Source organism: Anthonomus grandis, chromosome 7 (assembly GCF_022605725.1).
Source record: "Anthonomus grandis grandis chromosome 7, icAntGran1.3, whole genome shotgun sequence".
Taxonomy (NCBI): Eukaryota; Metazoa; Arthropoda; class Insecta; order Coleoptera; family Curculionidae; genus Anthonomus; species Anthonomus grandis.
The window spans coordinates 28,172,272-28,191,920 of NC_065552.1; the positions used below are offsets into that span (position 1 = coordinate 28,172,272).

At 31.8% G+C, this 19,649-nt stretch overlaps 1 protein-coding gene across 5 annotated transcripts in view; it reads left to right on the plus strand.

Annotated features, from left to right (window-relative positions):
* Positions 1 to 19,649, plus strand: part of LOC126738566 (uncharacterized) — a 306,318-nt gene that overhangs the window by 104,960 nt on the left and 181,709 nt on the right. For all 5 annotated transcript variants that reach the window (XM_050443955.1, XM_050443954.1, XM_050443956.1 and 2 more), the window contains one exon: positions 11,459 to 11,518. The gene's annotated coding sequence lies outside the window, so the exon portion shown is untranslated. The remainder of the gene's footprint in view (positions 1 to 11,458; positions 11,519 to 19,649) is intronic.

Here is a 19,649-nt window from a genome sequence, read left to right on the forward strand (position 1 = left end):
ATAGTGAATTGTAAACGTGGATGGAAACTATTAAAGACTGATAGAATTTCGTTTTCTTTTTTATTTGGAATTGCCGTGATTATGTCATCAACGTACCTACAGAAAAAAGGTACATTAAAAGATAGTTCAGAAATACACTGATATTGTAGTTGTGCCATTACAATGTCTGAGCATATTGGGGACATGCAGTTTCCCATTCCTATGCCAAAAATTTGGGTATAGAAATTTTCACCATGTTGGAAATAATTATACTCAATACAAAAATTAAAAAGAAAAACAACTGTTTCAAGGTCTAGCGATGTATTAGGCCGGATAAGATGCCACTTTTGGGTGATTATATCAGTTACTAGGTCCACCGGTATATTAGTAAATAAAGAAACAACATCCAACGATACAAGAATATAACCTTCAGGGACTGTTTGCTCTTTAATGTAATTAGCGAAATCAAAAGAATTTTTCACATATCGTTCATCTTTTATTAAAAAATGTTGTAAAATGTTGGACAAAAGTTTTGTTAAATTGTAAAGAGGGGAACCAGTAAAAGAGACTATGGGTCGTAGTGGTGTCCCCAATTTATGAATTTTTGGTAAAAAATAGATTTTGGGAGCGACACCATTATTAATTTTTAACCATTTTTGTTGTTCAATCGATATCATTTTTTTATCAAAAAGTTGTGATATAATTTTGTTAGTTTTACTTTGAATGTTCATGGTAGGATTTTTATTTAATTTTTTATAAGTTTCAGTATCATTGAGAGCATTAACTATCCTTTGGTCAAAGTCATACTTGTTTTGGATTACGGTGCAATTACCCTTATCTGCTTTCGTGATTACAAGCTCTTTATGGTTACGTATAAATTGTATAGTTTTACTTGTACTTTTCTTGAAATTATTGTTAGTATTTTTGCAAAATTTGTTTGACTTAATATGGTTTGTAATAATATTTATACACCTATTACGCAAGTCAATCCTAGTTGGTTCATCAAATTTTTCAAAAATGTATTCAATGTCAGAAAGAAGTGAAAAAGGTAAAAGGTAAGAAAACATTTCTTTACGAAGCTTAAAACTAAAGACGCCTTTGATTTACATTCTAACATTATTTATAAAATACCTTGCTCTGGGTGTGATGTGTGTTACATTGGTCAGACGGGTAGATATTTGAGGCAGCGCCTATACGAACATGAGTATGATTGTAGGAATTTAGCCCTTAAAAAAAATCCTACTGCTTTAGCTGAGCACAAAATGAATACAGGACACAATTTTAATTTTGGCAAGACTACAATTATGGGCCAACAGCAGCTTTTTAAAAAGAAACTTCTAGCTGAAATGATAAACATAAAAAAACATAATAATGCGGTAAATAAAAGAACGGATATAGACAATCTAAGTTCTTCTTATTTTAATCTAATAGATCAAATCAAAATGCAAACTTTTGGGACTGTTTTGGTTCTTATTACTAAAAAGAATGCGTCTATTGTGTTCTCGCATACCCGGTTTTTCTGGCTAGATGCTAAATTATTATTGTACACCGTAGAATCAATTTTAAAGCAACTGTCTGTGATACAACCCATCAATTTAAACCGTTTTTGTTAAAAAAACAATATTTTATATATTCTATGTTACCTGTGTGTCCTGTAAACATGATTTTTTATGACAAGCAAAATCAGACTGTTATGTAAGCAATTTTATCATTTTTTTTTGTTGTGTAATTTTTTTTAATTCAAATCTAAGATTTTGTTGTTTTTTTTTTTTTTTGTTTTTCTTTTTTTTTCTTTTTTGGTGGTATCAACATAACCCCAAAAAGTTAAATTTTGTTTATATATAATAATCCTTTTTTATTGTGTCTTTTTTGTTACCTTAGGGCCCTGATGAAGCAATAAAATTATTGCGAAACGTTGGCCAGTACATAAAGTGACGTTTGTTTTTATTCCTTCGATCCCATCCCACAACTAAACTCAAGATTTCAAACCTATAGGATCGCAACTAAAATTATTGATTATTAGCTTCAACATTTATCAGAAATAAAAGTATTAAAACCAAAAGTTATGAGAATAAATAGAACATATTTTAAATTAGAACTATGTGTCAGTGCAAAATGAAGTTAATTTTCTTTACCAACTTATATAAACCTTATTCGAAGGTGTATCTCAAGAAATTGTAATAATACTTACGGTGTTAGACTTCTGAGATTGTAAGATCTAAGCTGAAATATTGCCAATAATTTATCTGGAACCCTTATTATGTGAGAAACAAACAAACCCTTGTAGTAAACCCTCATCCTAGAGAAACGTCAATTTGTCTTAATATTCCATTTTTTACACTAGTATTAACTAAGTTTAGAAAGATCCATGTTTTTCTCTAGGAATTCTAAAATGCTTCTTTTAATATTCCGAATGACTCACCTGATTTAAATACATGGATCCTGGTTCCGATACCAGCAGAACAATAAGCTCTTCTATTATGGTTCAATTTTCAAGGTCAGTTGGGCAGCCAAAGATGACGTCATAGAAATCTGAAATTTTGCATACTAATGTGCAATAACCAAAAGCAACTTTACGGCATATAGGAATTTTAAAATTGAACAAATCGCTCCACCTTAATTATCAGCCTAGCAACCAGCTACGACATCGACGTGGAGGGTCTGAATACTTAGCTGAAATTAAAACAAGGAGAAAAGTACTAAACCATGGCGTATAGATAAAGACGTAAACCTGAAACCAAAGAAAATCAGGCTCAACAGAAAATAGATATTAGTGTTAAAAATGTAAAAGAACGTCTTGATTAAAAAAAATAAAGAAAAAACGAGAACAAAAATGGACAGAGAAATCTTTCCACGGCTTGATAGTAACAGAGAAAATGAAAGATACAATTAATGAGACACTATCATAGAGCTACGATACGCTAATCTCAAAGTGGAAACAGAATCACTTATAACCAGGAACAAGCTATAGCCACCAACTAGGTAAAAGTTAAGATCCTAAAGACAGGCAAAGAGCCAAACTGCAGATTTTGCCAGACGCACCAGGAAACCATAATAGGAATACATCATATAATCCTAGGCTGCCTAATCCTGGCAAAAAAAGCGTATTTTGATCGGCATAACCAAGTTGCCAAACACCTGCACTGGAATATCTGCAAGGAATACAACATCAAATTTCAAGACAAATGGTACCAGCATAACCCGGGCCCTGTAATCGACACACCGGAAGTTACCAACATTTGGGATGAACAAGTTCTTACAGACAGATCCATCAAAACAAACCAACTAGACAATATAATCAAAGATAAGAAGCGCAAAACATGCCAACTCGCATAGCAATCTTATCTGGTTACAACATCATTCAAAAGGAAGCAAAGAACTACCTCAAATATAAAGATTTACAGATAGAAACTCAAAGTCTATGGAATATGGGCAACAGGGCTAATATCAAAAAGGTGAAAACAAAGCCATTGACCAAATACCTGGAAACATAAACGTCATGGGAATAAAAATCCTCTTGATTGGCACCTTTTTCTTTAAGAAGTTACATATTAACCTGATTTTTTTTAGAAAACTCATCACTCCAGATTAGGCTAGTTTTCGGTTGAATAGGCATTTAAAAAAAGAAAAAAAATGCATTTTTGGAGTGAATTTTAAGATTGTGGCAGAGTAATTATTAATTTCATAAATTTTTATGAAAATTGTGTTTTATCGAATTTGTTGTTATATTCGTATTATATTTTGAATCTTTTATTTACATTTAAAACATATCATTCTTATTAAGAAACCCGTCAAATATATGATATGATGTTAAAAAATTTATATACATTAAATACATTACCTAACAGCCAAGCAATCAAACTCACGTTTCGACTTAAAAAACGGCATTCTTGTACAATAGACTCATATTAAGATGGTTTTAAAGATCGCCACTAGTAAATCTTTTTATCGCGCCACGAAATGGTTAAAATAGGAACCATTTGCGGCACTTCTGAAGTCACATTTTAGTATTATTGCATTGTCTTCGAGACGATGAAGAGGTCCGATTAGGAAAAAAAATACTAGGAAAGGTTAAAGATTGTAGATTTTATTTCTTTATTTCCTAGACACATGACAAATTAATGACAAAAGTTGCGTTTTTAAATGTTAAAGTATATTTGCACGCAATAACAACAAAATTCGAATAATTTATCAAATTTCACGGTTGTGTGATTAAAATAAATAATGAACGTGTAATTTGCGACTACCAGAACCGTAGTCAAAAGTTGTCACGCCTCTCGCCTATTTATCGCTAGAATCATTAATTACGCTAATGGCTCTCGTTTCTTTGGTTGGTCGCGATTGACGCAGGCGTACCTTTTACTTGTTTATTTATAATAATTATTATTATTGTATGTATTAGATAAGCACTTTATCTCTTTTAAAAGGCTAAATTTTATCTGAAGATAAGAGTAGTATATGGTGGCGTAAAAAAAGTATTTTATTAACATTAATAATTAGAGTATAAATATATTTTAGAATATGATCTAGTATGAAAAGGCTTCATCCACCAATTATTGTTTTCTCATTATTTCTTAAAATTTTCTTATTTATTGTACGAGATTTAATTTAATAAATTGTGCAAAACGTCAAAAATATGTTTATTCCTAATTAAAAATATTCAAGAGTTACATATTAGAGATTAATTTAGACCATTGTTCAATTTCAATCAACTTCAATTGTTGCGATAAATTATATACAGAATTTTCAAAGTTAACTATTGCTAACTTCGTTATTATTGGATCTATAAAGTCAGTTATATACACAAACTAGTAGTATTTTTTCCTCTGATTACGATGGTGGTAATAAAATAAAAATCAAAAAACGCTTTCGCGAGTTATGTCAAAAAGTTTCATTGGTTTTTAATGGGATTTCCAGTACAGTAAGCAAAATTCTCAATCGATAGGAAATTGAATTCTAAGCAAAACTTGTCAACTTTTCCCCTTAAAATCAAATATTAAAAAGCAATAGATGAGTTTTCAAACTTATCAAGGTGAGTTGTCATAATCATGCTTAATCGTTAAAGAGAAAAATAAGAAAAATATTCAAAATATAAACAAAATATGGTTCATTTAACTTTATTGACACATTCTAAATTTAATACTGAAAAACATCACCCCCTTGTTTCAAGCATTTTTGAGCACGCTTCTAGTGGCTCTGGCAATGATTCTGCCATCAATATTATTGATTGCATCAATTATGATCTTCAAGAGTATCATACCGCCCAAATGAAAAAATTAGCCTTATATCAGGTGATCAAGGAGGCATACAGAGGCCGTAAAAAAGGTCGTGTAATAGGATATCAATCTGGCGAATATTATGGAAGCTCCATCTTATTGGTAGTATCTATTGTTGGTACTACTAGTTAGTAGATCTATTTTCTATCCACTTAATTTAAATTATTAAGAAATCATAAAGTGTGACTGTCAACATTTCAATGTACTGCTTACCAGTCAAACCGCGTTGATAAAATACAGCACCTACAATCAACATTTAGGCATAGAAGTTCATCGGTGGTTTGATTTGCTTCTATTAAACATGCTCCTGTTTAAAAAAATCTATTTCAAAGAATTAAGAAACAAAACTTAGCATAAGGCCTGACTTGATAAGTCGTCATTGACATTGACAAAACTGAATGCGCCTTTCTTGAACTCTTGGCACAAGCCTCTGTGTAGGTTTGTATCTATAGAATAACCTCCAAACATAATTCACTTTCTTGCAATTAACTCAAATCATTAAGTAAATTAGTCGGATGAACTTTAAAATAAGCTTAAACATTGAGTTGCTTCAAATAATATGAATTGTTTCTCGGTTCTCTAGTTCTTTTTTTATACAAATACATTTGGTCTAAACTTATAGTATAAAAACAAAAAGTACCTTCGGTCTGGTAAGTTATAGGCTAGACATCCACCAGCTTGATGACTATTTTTTTGACAAACAATATAATTTTCTATCACGTCTCATCAAGGCATCTTGTTTTCAAAAAACACTAACTTAACAGAAACTTCAAGTTGTCACTTTATTTTTGATTACATTTACAAAGCAACCGACCATTGTATATGAAATCAGGCCCAAAATCAATATTTTGATTTTATGGTGGAAGGTCATATAACAACTCTTGTTTAGAATTTAATTTACTATCGATTGAGAATTTTCCATATTGGCTATCCCATTAAAAAAAATAAAACTTTTTTTATTTTCCTCACTCGCAAACGCATTGTTCGAGTTTTATTTTATTTTCACTACCGAAATCGGCGGAAAAAATATCGACTGTGTGGCTTCAATATTTACGAAGTTATTATTGATTAATTTATTGATAGTTAATATTGATTTAAAAAAATTAAAATCAATATTTATTAATTAAAAGAATTTATTTTTTGTCTTAATTTCTATTTGCAGCTCAGTAAAGTATTAACTTACCAAGAAAAATGGTTTTCTTAAAAGTAAAGAGAAGGTATTTTTTGTAAATAGCTTTATTTAATATAAAAATTATTATTTACTTTGAAGATTTTTATCTTTTAAATAATTTTTCTGATTACATGAGAACATCATCTTATTAACATACATGAATATTCTTAGAATTGAGACGGGGATATAGAGCCGAAGGCAGGCAAAATATTTTTTTTTTCAATTTTTACGGATATATCCTGGTTTTATCTCTCTACCACATATTTCTGAAAAATGTATTAGAAACTGTTTTTCTGATGTAGTTTATCTGATTATTTACAACGAATATAGTTTTATGAATATCGGAATAATCTTAATGATGCTGCAGTCGTGCCTGGACATAATCCTTCCTCAACTGAGGCCTATTTTCCGAGCCAGTGGTGCAATGTGATATGTACCGAATACCGAAAGATCAGCAAATGTGGTATTTATCCTTAAAGCGGGCATATAGGACTACATCCTAGCCAAGTTTTATAGATATATCAGTTTAACGTCCTTTCTAAAAACCCTAAAAAGGATGATTGACAAATATTTAACTAAAGTAATTCTAAAGGCAACATCACTATGTAGGAATCAACACGTGTAATATATTTTACACATCCTAGTTAAAAAATCAGAGAGGGCCATCAACAATAATGAGGCTAGTGCAACTCTTCTTTGATTTTTTTTTATGGTAAACACAAGCACAAGAAGAAAGTCCTATGTCACTCTTGGAGTGGTGCTTGCGCGAAGATATTTGTGGGCATTTATCTTGAATCGCTGTAGGTTGTATGCGTCGGGAAATATGTGAGGTGGAAGCCCGTTCCACAAAGAAGATGTTCTCCAGATGAATGAGTCCCGATACAGCGACGTCCTTGGGGTAGGCAGGTGGACTCGATGTTGATGAACCGCAACTGCTAGACGCGTCCTTCTTGCCGGAACAGCCCTGGGTGGAATCAGGCCTGCCAGCTCAGAGGAGCACTTACCGTGATAATAGCGGTAGAATAAACAGAGATCAGCCACCTTTCTCCTGTGCTTCAGACTATCCAGACTCTTTGTCAGTTCTGGTTTGTCAATAAGACGAATAACTCTCTTCTGTATAGAATCCAGCAGGTTTAAACAATGCTTGGGTGCAGAGCTCCCAGACATGCGAGCAATACTCGAGGTAAGGGCGTATTTGAACCTTATAAAGAGTCAGCAGCTCAGATTGAGTTAAGTGACGGGTGCCCTCATTAATATAGTTGTCTGTCGCGAAAGCTCTGATTTTTGGCCATTGACGGTCTCCTAAGACAGCTTGAGTAGGAAGCATCTTTTCTATGCTTAAGCTTATGTAGATGATAAACTGGTTTTAGTCACAGGCAAATTCATCCAATATATGATCGGATGCATGCTTATTCAAAGGTTTGATTAGTCTACCAGAAACCTTTGTAAATGAAGCAAGAGGTCAAGTACTTAGGCTTGTAACTGGACAGCAAGCTAACGTAGAGTAAACACGTCAACAAAGGAGTCGCCATTTTGTGGCAAGTTCAAAGGGAATCTGTAGAAAGTGAGGTGTAAAGCCTAAAATCCTACAATAGCCGTATACTGCTGTGATCAGACCTAGAGTAATTTATGGCTCGGTGGTCTAGTGAACGGAAACCAATAAGGTTCAAATGCATAAAAACGGCTAGATTGAAAAGGCTGACCTGCGTCCGTATTACAGGTGCGATGAAAACCAAAATAAGAACAGCGCTTAATATCCTTCCGGGTTTGCAGGAACTCCTACTGCTGATTTAGAGGTAAATGAGGTTTGAAAGATATTCGACGCTCTTTCAAGCGGAAAAAAATATGCCATTCCAGAGGTGGCCATAAAGGAAAAAGTCAAAGAGTGTTCAGAAAACAGAATTATTAGTTTACTACAGCAATCAGGCTACCTTAAAGGACATCCAAGCACCCAGAACCAGTTTCAAATTGATTCAAGAGTGCAGGGAGGCGCTGGACACCTTTGGTAGGAGGAAGACAGTACCTTTATGAGTGAAGGGCAACGAGCAGTTCATCAGATTTAAATCATCTCTCTAACCAGTAATCATCTCAGTAACCGAACCTTACGGCTGGATACTGTCCCCCATACTATTATTACTACTACTATCCATAAAGATACTTTGAACTGAAACCAGGATATATGGTAGAAAACTGCCAAATTTTGTTTTTTTGTTAATTTTTTTTTTCGGATGTATCCCCGTTTCATTTCACTATCACATTTAAAATCCATTGGACACTGTATTTTTTTTAACATAGTTTAAAAGACAATATACCAAAAACAGAATTTTTTTATTATTTATGAAGATTATTTGAACCAAAACGGGGATATTGGACAGAAAACTACCAAAATATTCTGATTTTTTTCAGATATATCTCCGTTCCGTTTATCTATTATAATTAAAATCTATTGGAAACTGTACTTCTGACGGAGTTTATCAAATTACATACATCACATTTTTTTAAAATAAAAGTTATCGGAAATTATCAAATATAAAATCTACCGGATGACTCAGAAGTTACAAATTCAACGATTAAAGGAACAAGTTCATTTAAAATTCAGGTGTTTTCTTCTTTTATTTTTTAGGCACGGTAATTGCGCTTGCGCAATAAAAAATGCGCATTGTCAATTGCGCGTTCTTTGCAATAAACATTTTCTATACAGGGTCTTTATTCTATACCTCAAGTAGAAACTATAGTACCAACGTTAATCTTTTTAAATGGAACACTCTGCATATAATGACGTTTTACAATTCTATGATATGTTTTGAATACTTTTTGTACAGCATGCCTAAAGTTACTGGTGTGTCAAATTTGCCGTAATTGACTAATGAAACAAACGACATTAAAAAATAGAAATTTATACAATATTTATTGCAATTGATGTTTAGTTTATTGTCCATTTACTTTAATGCAGTTTTAAAGTCGATAAATAAGTTCCAATTGCACATTTTCAATCACTTGCGGATCGATTAGTCTAATTTCTAGTCGAATTATTTGTTTTAAACCATCAATATTGAGTCTATTAAACTTTGGACTTTAAATAGCGCCATAAAAAAATCCATTTGGGTTATATCCGGTGACCTTGGGGGCCACTCAATCGGTCCTCTTCATCCAATTTATTAAATAGATTATAGACTTCTTTTTGTGTACGCACCCGGTCTCTAAAATCAATCACCATGAGTATTTCGATTCATTCTTGCTCATATAAATGCAATTTAATAAAAAATCATTTATGAAATGATCACCAATATGACAGTTATACTCACAAATGCATGACAAATCGTTACCAAGTAGGTTCTAAAATTGTTCCGAAACTGTTCCGAAAATAATCAGGTCTACTTACTTTCTAAGAAATTAGTGTTGGCGTCATAGTTTCTACTTGAGACACCCTATAACCAAAATTTTCATTGCAAAGGACGCATTAAATCAAATGGACAACAAATTAAACATTAGTTGGAATACAACTAGAATAAATTTTTATGTTTTAATTTCATATGTATCTTAACTCTGTTACATTATATTTGCTTTTACATTATTATTGGCTTTAGGCATATTGGTATTCCGAATATGTCATAGAATTATAAAACCGTTATAATATACAGGATATTATATTTGAAAAAAATTAATGTTGATGCCATAGCTTCTTTGTGAGATACCCCTTATAGAATTTTTTTTATTTAAAAAAACGCGAAAGTGGCAATACTTATCGACGTGTATAAAAAATAAATGAAGAAAAAAATATCCGAATTTTAAATGAATTTGTCCCTTTCATCGTGAATGCCCTGTATACAGTGCTAATTTTATATTTTTCACTTTATTCATTACAACGTTAAATATACTATATAAAAAAATTACTATCAACTTATATACCGGATGGTAACGAAATAAATGGCAAGGACATCATTAAATTATTTTTTTTCGGGCAATAATTAAATTTGATTGGATCCATTAGATTATTAATCGATAAATCTGGAGTTAAACTTAGTATTTATGTAACATATAAAATACTCACTACTGGGCTAATGAAAATTAATAATTGATTTTTGTGTGTTAGCAACAAGGCAGTCAGCGCAAAAAACATTTATTTCAAAAATTTTTTTACTTCTCGGTTTATTTAGTTTTATGTATTATACCTAGTTATAAAGTATTACTTAATGTAAACGAAGTAACTAATGTAATTTTTAAAATAAAAACCTACTTATGTCATTCAGATATTAGCAAATCAAATTTCAACATTCTTATTTAAAAAACAAAGAATCCTTAGACGTCTACTTTTAATATCAGTGTCTATACTATAAAACATTAATATTTTTCAATTAATGGTAGGAATTCTCACTTACCATTGGATTACCCTTTTCGAATTATATTTATTACCCATGTATTCTACCAATATATGCATATATTTTTATAATTAACAGAAAATTTATTGGATGCAAGATTTTCTCCCATTAGCCGGTAACTAATCAATACCTATAAACCAAATGAGTGAGATACCAACTGATAGATAAATATATATGTTGTTATTATTGTTTGATGTGAAAACGACTTTGAATCGATTAGCCGCCATCGCATGGGCGGCCATTTGCATTGCAAATTTATGCAAGTCCGTCGGTGCTCATAATTACAGGTTTTAATTATTATCTTGTGCTCTCTGTGCCAATGATGCCAAGATTTTTTTACCACATATCGTTTGCATATGATTACATGTGCGGCAGTTTCGTTCATTACAGGTGCAAAAATTAACGAATTAGTTGGTGGTAATATTTAAATGAGATCCTAAAGCATAAAAATTCATTAAGATTTGTTATTTCTAAATACACTAGATTGATTTTTTAATATAATTTCGGGAAACGTAAACCAGTTTTTTGTTTTTTAATTTATGAAATATCCTTGTCCAGAAGTAGCTCTAAATTTAATACCAAATAGCAGTACTAAATAATTCTTATTGAAAAATATTATTATCATTATTCACATCAAAATTATTTTATTTCAGATCTCGTAGAATTCGAAGTTGGATGAACATCTGGACTCTACTGCATAAGTTATTAACTAGGTAAGTTGAAATCTTTGTAAAAAAATGTTGTAGAACGTTGTATTGTGTTATTTTTTACAGTCACGTTGAGTAGTTCTAAATAATTATATATTTTATTACAAATTCTGGACAATCAACTGTACTAATAATTAGTTCTATAAAACTTAATATCAAATGCACTTTGATAGAGTGTATTTTTTGTGGGATTATCACACAAATAAAATATAGTCAAATAGTTTTCAAAAAATTAGGACCGCCCATCATGATACGAAAGATCTAATAAGTAAACTCAGTGTCAATATAAATTTTTCCATTACTAAATATGTATAAAGTTGAATGCCTAAGTTTGCCAAAATATATATAAGATCATCATCATTAATCAGCCCATATTCGTCCATTGCTGGCTATAAATCTCCCTTGATTGCTACCACATTCTCCTATTTTATTCCTCCTGTTTCCAATTTGTCTGGATCCGGCTAATTTCAACGGACCATCTAGTTGGTGGTCATCAACTGCTTTTGTATGCGCTCTCTTTAGACCTCCACTCTATGATCCTCTAGATCCATCAGTTGTCCCGCAGTGTGTCATGCCAAATTCCACTTTAGGATTGCTGTTATTTTTACTGCGTTAAGTTAACCACACTGGATTTTCATACACATAGGTCAGTGTTTGTGTAAGGTGATCTCTGGATGAGTCCCAGCATTGACCTTTCTATTGCATACTGTGACACTTTAATTTTTTGTACAGTCCTTTTTGTTATTGTCAAAATCTCAGCATCATAAGTCAGGACCGGCAGAATACACTGGTTGAAAGCCTTTCTCTTTAGACAAATTGGTAAATCTAACTTTAATATATATCTTAAGTTCCCAAATACGGCACAAGTTAATCCTATGCGACTAAGCAATTCGCAAGTTTGATTGTTTCTGTTTATACGGATTTCGTGGCCAAGATACTTGTATGAGGTAGGTTCTTCGCCGTCTTTGTATACTAGTTCATTGGTAAAATAATTTGATAAATTGGTGTCCAAATAATAGAGTCATTTTTAAGTATCGAACTAGCCGTAAAACAATTTAAAAAAAACCAACAAAGCAGTTTATATGTGGAAAGTCAAAATAGAACTTGTTGAAGTGACATGCAATTAATAGGAAATCTATCTAAAGACCTTCAGATTATCAGCATTTAACAAAAGAGAAATATCAAAAATGAAATAGTCTAATAAAAGATTTAAATTATGGCTGCTTTAAGGGACACGTCTGAGCCGACATACGTTAAATTGGAGAGACTATCAGGGTGCCGATTAAGTCGGCACTATTGGTATCTTTGTTAATATTTAAGATACAGGGTCGGTTAAATTAGCAAAATAGTAGGATATTTTTCTGTTGATTAAAATGGTAAAAACAGAAAAAAAATTGAACATCGCGTTTTCGAGAAAATGTGAAAAATGTACTTTTATTAAATGGAATCTTAATAAAAAAAGTTTTTTTACACTAATAGCCTAAACCTAAAAATAAAGTTATAGAGATATTAATAATTTTGTCAAATTTAGGCAAGTTGGCCTTAAACTTTTTGAGAGCAAAACAAGTAAATCACTGTTTGCATAATAAAATGACAGTAGCCATAGATATTTTATTAAATAAAGAAATACTGACAGTTACATGTTAGCAAAGTTTGTGATTTTTGTAAAATCTAAATTAGTTAAAATGCCTTTTACGCATATTGAAAAATGTGATATGTTAGAATGTTATCTTGTATGTCGAAAAAATAGTGACAGAGCGCTAGAAGAGTACCGCCAGAGATTCCAGACTCGTAACTTGCCAAACCGTAGTTACTTTTTAATGCTCTACAGAAAATTTAGAAGTAACGAAAACGTGTGAAAAGAACTAGAAGAAGGAACCAATTTATAGTAAGCGAGGATGTTGAAATTTCTATTTTGGCATATTTTGAAGCTCATATGGAAAACTCAACTAAAGATTTAGCAAGAGCTTGCGGTGTGAGCTTAGTAACAATTTGGCGGGTCTTAAAGAAACACACATTTGTGCCATATAAGTATCGACCAGTAACATTGTTGCCTGGCGATAACGAAAGAAGACTTGCTTTTTGCAACTGGTTACGTAATGCATATGAAGCTAATGATAATATTTTAAACCGTGTAATTTGGAGCTACAAAGCTAATTTTTCATACAAAGGTATGTTTAACTGTAAAAATGTACACTATTGGTCCCAAGAAAATCTTTTCCTTACTGATCCCAGAAATCCTCAAAATCAATTTATTATAAACATTTGGTGCAGCTTAATAGGAAGCCAAGTAATAGGACCTGTGTTTTATGATGGCACTTTGACTGGAAGGAGATATGTTGATCTCATATTATCTGGAGCGCTGGAAGATTATTTGGATAATGTTAACTTGGAGCGACGGCAACAAATCTATTTTCAACAGGATGGAGCACCTCCCCATCAACTAAATGATGTAAGAATATTACTTAATAGACTGTTTGACGATAAATGGATTGCGACACGTGGCCCGATTCGTTGGCCACCTAGGTCACCAGACCTAACCCCTCTAGATTTTTGTTTTTAGGGTTACATAAAAAATGAAATGTATAAAAAAAATACAGAACCGTTGATGAACTTCAAGCACATATTAGGCAAATAATTGGATAAATAGATAGAAGATCAATCTTAAAAGCTACAAGACGTGTGCTTAAGTGTGCTCAGAAATGTATTGACCAAGATGGCGATGTTTTTGCTCATTTATTGTAAATTAGTAGTTTTACTTGATATTATTTATTTCAAAGCCAACTTGCCTAAATTTGACAAAATTATTAATATTGCTATAACTTTGTTATTTTTAGGTTTAGGCCATTAGTGTAAATAAGCTTTTTTATTAAGAAAATTATTATCTTTTGATTTATGTAAAAATATACAGATTCCATTTAACAAAAGTACATTTTTCACATTTTCTCGAAAAAGCAATGTTCAATTTTTTTCTGTTTTCACCATTTTAATCAACAAAAAAAATCCTACTAGTTTGCTAATTTAACCGACCCTGTATCTTAAATATTAACAAAGATACCAATAGTGCCGACTTAATCGGAGGCACCCTGCATACAATTTAAATTTACTATTTGTTTTTTATTCTCTAAAAAGCTGGTAACCCATATTAGTAATGAAGCATGTAATCCAAAGACATTTTAGTTCATCAATTATAATTAATACTTGCTATTGAAGTATCATAGCTAGCAGCGCGCCTTCTCGGCGTTATCGCGAAGTCAGTTGTGTTGTTAATATCATCTTTGACACAATTTGCTGCTATCTGTCTTTGTAATAATTTGAAACTAACAAAAAAAAGCGTCGAAAAAAGATATGATAATTAAAACCATTAATTCGACTTTCGTTGAAAGGTTACCAACAGCCAAAATTGAGAACGCAGCATATATCATTTGTGATCACATAAGTAACATGGATATCCTAAAACTCTTAGAGGATTTTGATTAAACTTTTTTTGGGTGGTAAGATTGAATATATTAATCGATTTGAAGAAGTTTAAAATCGTTACGAGGAATCCAGATAAATAAATAGGTCGCTGATAACTTAATTATGCGGTGTTCGCAAAATGGTTGCTATCAATCAATTCGACAACACCAATACCAATAGACATTTACGGCTTAGAAGTGGTTTTTGATTGTCACATGCGTCTTGCTCAATTTTAAATCATTAGGAAAACACTGAAAGAAAAGATAAAATAAAAAAAGCACAACTGACTGAAGATCCTGCGCTCCAATACCATGAAGATGTGAACACATCACGAAATCAAGATGTTTCATTGGCATATAGTATGATTTCCTTAATCTAACTTCTTTGAAAACAGAGATGGTCTTGTCCTATTCAACTTCATCAATTTCTACACTTAATTCTCTCACATTAATTTTGGTGGGATAACATTTTGTATTTTGAAAAGCAGATATCGTTTTTTCAGAATTTCGATTCAAGCTCTTCAGAGTACTTGTCCATGAATAGAATGAAGATCGATCGCCTATAATACTCTTTAGGATTTCTGGATCTCCCGGACTTCCTCTCTGGATTCGTCGCTGATCACCAGGCCTACGATACATTGCATTTAGTATCCTTTTCCACACATAACTACCTAGAAAAAGAGAATAGTGTCAGTATTTTCATCTAAACCAATGCTTCCTAATAATTGTACGCAGCCCGCACTAGGAAGACAATCATCATTGGACCGAAGATATAGCCCGAGTTCTGAAAATCATAAACATATCTTTATAGTGAGCAAATTCTATAGCGTTTTTTTATGTCAACTGATATAGGTCTAGAAAGAAAGAGATCATAGAAACATAGCAAATAATACACAGAGATTGCTAAAAAGCAGATGAGGAGCAATATTTCAACAATTCAGATGAATACATTTCGAAAACACCGATACCAACAGATATTTGCGGCTAAGGAGTGGTTTTTTATTGTCACATGCTCAATTTTAAATCATTAAGAAAACACTGGAAGAAATAAAAAAAGCACAACTAACTGAAGATCCTGCGCCCCAATACCATGAAGATGTAAGCACATCATGAAATCAAGATATTTCATTGGCGTATAATATGATTAACTCGATGAAACACCTTGAAGGAAGTTATAATACGATTCTCACACAAGTTTATAGTGTATAACGGGGTTAGAAATTATTAATCTACTTCTGCAAACATCATGTGTCTCTGATATTATCGTCGCTAATCTTACTAATGGGCGAAAGCGACATTTTTTTCGTTTTGGAGTTAGGTCCATCAAGTGATCAGATTTAAAGGTATCTATGATCTAGCAAACTGGCGAACGTCCATCTATAGCAATTCCCGTAAACATCAAAATTGTCTTATAGGCGTAAGCGACACTAAATACATTATTGGATCAGACTAAGAGGCGAACAAGTACAAAATGGAGTTTCGCCTAATTGTCAGATTTCACAATAGTAATATTGGCTGTTATGCCTACATTTTCCTGTAGCGCAGCCCATTTTTACTGTACTTAATAGTAGTGTTTTATAAAAAAAATGGTTGTGTTAAATTATTATCGTGAATTAGACGATCGTGGCCTTCATGAAGTATACCTTTTTTCAGATTGTTGCGGTGGTCAGAACCGCGACACGATTGTTTTTACTATGCTGATGCATAATATAGAAAATTCAAAAAACCTTAAAAAAATGCGTTTACATTTTTTTGAAACGAACCAGAGTCAAAGCGAGGGTGATTCGGCCCATAGCTCAGTATCAACAGCTATGTCTTTGGCCGGCGACATCTTTATACCTGCTCATCTTCCACCTATTCTAAAACTGAGTAAACGAAATCTACCATACACTGTTATTAGCATGAATGTAAATGATTTTTATAATTTTAAATCCCTTTCTGAAAAAATTCTTATAAAATCGGTTAGAAAATTCGAAACAGGCGAGGATGTCGATTGGACGAAAGTAAAGGAGGTTATGATAGACGAAGGCAATATTTCACAACTTTTAGTAAAGAACAGTCACCTTGCTGAAAAGTACTTTGTATTACCCCTTAAAAGAAATACGCTTGAAATCATGATTCAGCCTATACCTCTTTCAAACAAAGACTTGATAAAACTCTCTCGAGATAAGTACAATGATTTTATTAGTTTATGCACAGGTCTTACGCCGGTTGTAACAGATCCAATATTTCAAAAATATTTTAAAGATCTTCCGCATGAATAAACAGCCAAATGTTTTTAATTTTAGTATGCTTCGATAATCTTTATTTATAAATTAATAAAAGAAATTATCATTTATTTTTTTGTGGTTATCCTCTAGTATCTACTGTTAAAATGTGTATGTTTACTTTTAAAATATTATTAAATTTTTGATGAGTAGGAGTTGAACTGAAAACTGAAACTGGCTACAGAAACTAGTTGTTACTGTTAAGTTGTATTAACAATATTTTTCATAAATCTACCTTTCATAACGAATAAACAAATACCTAAAAGAGCGGTTACATATTTTATTTAATTTGAATATTAGGATAATAGAACAGGCGAACATCCAATATAACATTAAAAAAATCTAACCAATGGGCGAACGTCCATTTGGGTCAATTTTAGCTGTAAATAACTTATAGGTATTCAAATTTTACACATATATTTAGTAAGCATGTATATTGACCTACGTAACACCATAGACAGTAAAATAATTAATAAACTATTTAAAAAGTAATCGTGTTCCAAAAAGGACCTATTTTCTTTAAAACGCTTTTCTGTCAAATTAACAAATTGGCACTTTCGTCCCTTGGTAAGATCAGCGACGTTATGATGCTATAAAATATAGGTAATATACGGTCTGCAAAGTTTTATTATGAATTATTACGATGAATGAATAGGTCTAAAAACAGATTCCTGATATGGCCTTTACAAAAATTAAAAAAACTAGGTTAAATTCTTTAGCTTCAGAAGTTCAAGTATCATAATGTAAGTTATATTGCAAATATTCTATACAGGGTGACAATTTAAAAACTTGGAATGGCTATATATTGGAAACAAAAAACTGACAAGATTTAGAAGACTCATTTCGCTATCTCTAATAATTAATCTTATATATTGGTGTAAAAAAACTTGATCTATGTATACCATATTCCATTGTTACATTTGTCTGAGTTTTTAATTAATTTTAGAGTACTACGGCATCAAACGCTTATGCAAGGTATTCTTATCATTGACTTATTTCATATTAATTGAGCAGCCTATTAAAGAACCTTTCACTAATTTTAAATAATAATACTATGTGTATGTAAAATGACTATATTAAAATAAGTGAGTCTAAGATAAAATTATGCAAATCCATAGTAGATCCCGTCTGGTATTACTGTACCTATTTTTAAAATATCCGGAAACCCCATGTGACAAAACATAAATTAGTTCTAGGTAAATGCGTTAAAAATATATTACAGAACCTTTTTTTGAGCTTTAAGGTTGTCGTACACTGGTAATTTGTTATTCCTTATGTCTTGTATAATTTGTCTAACTTCCTAGGGATTTGTTAAAGAAAGAATTTAAGAAGTTTTCCTTTTACATGTCGTTTTTTTGAATTTATTATCCACATAAATTATATATACCTTACTATAGATTACTTCTAGTATTTTTATCTATAACCTTAAATATACGTTCGTTCCTTGCTTCATGATTAACCATATCATTTTTTTACCTACCGAAGCTCACTTTCCAGAGATTATTTTTATTTGCTTATGCATCTATATCATCTAATTTTAATATAGATGTATACGTTGATCATGAAGGTTAAATATTATACAGCAACATAACCAATGTATTAATTTGAATTGTTAAAATATTGCCCCGCATCTTCTTATTAGCAATCTCTGTGGTATTGCAGGGAGCTATGTTTCTATGATCCCTTTATTTCTACACCTATATCAGTTGACATCAAAAAATGCTATAGCATTTGCTTACTGTGAAGGGATGTTTTTCAGAACTCTGACTATATCTTCGGGTCAGTGATTGTCTTGCTAGTACGATCTGGGTACAATTATTAGGAAGCATTGGTATAGATGAAGATACAGACACAGATCTCCTTTTTTATGTGGTAGTGTGGAAAAAGATACTAAATGCAAAGTATCGTAGAACTGGTGATCAGGGACGAATCCAGAGAGGGAGTCCGGGAGATCCAGAAATCCTAAAGAGTACTATAGGCGATCGATCCACATTCTATTCAAGGACAAGTGAGAAGCAGACTTGCAAAATGCGGTTTGTCCAAAATTGTAAATTTTCAGGAAACATCAAAAACTGGTGCTACAAATCTGTCTTACTTACCAAGTTAGGACTTTAACCAAAAAATTAGGAAACTTTAGGATAAGTAAATACTAAAATGGCAGACTAGAAGAAGCAAAAGTAACTTTGGTATTTTAGAAAAACATATAGACAAAATGCTATTTGCATGTCTATAGTGGATAAAATGCCTTTTGATTGTCATTTGGAAAAACTTTTTGGGTAAAATTACCACCAAAAAATGAAGAACCATTTTCTTTAAGTAGTATTTTTATTTTTTAACAAACTCAAATGAAATTAACATCTTTCGTATCGTTACAGTCACAGTCCTCATTTTCTTCAACAGTGGTTTCAACCT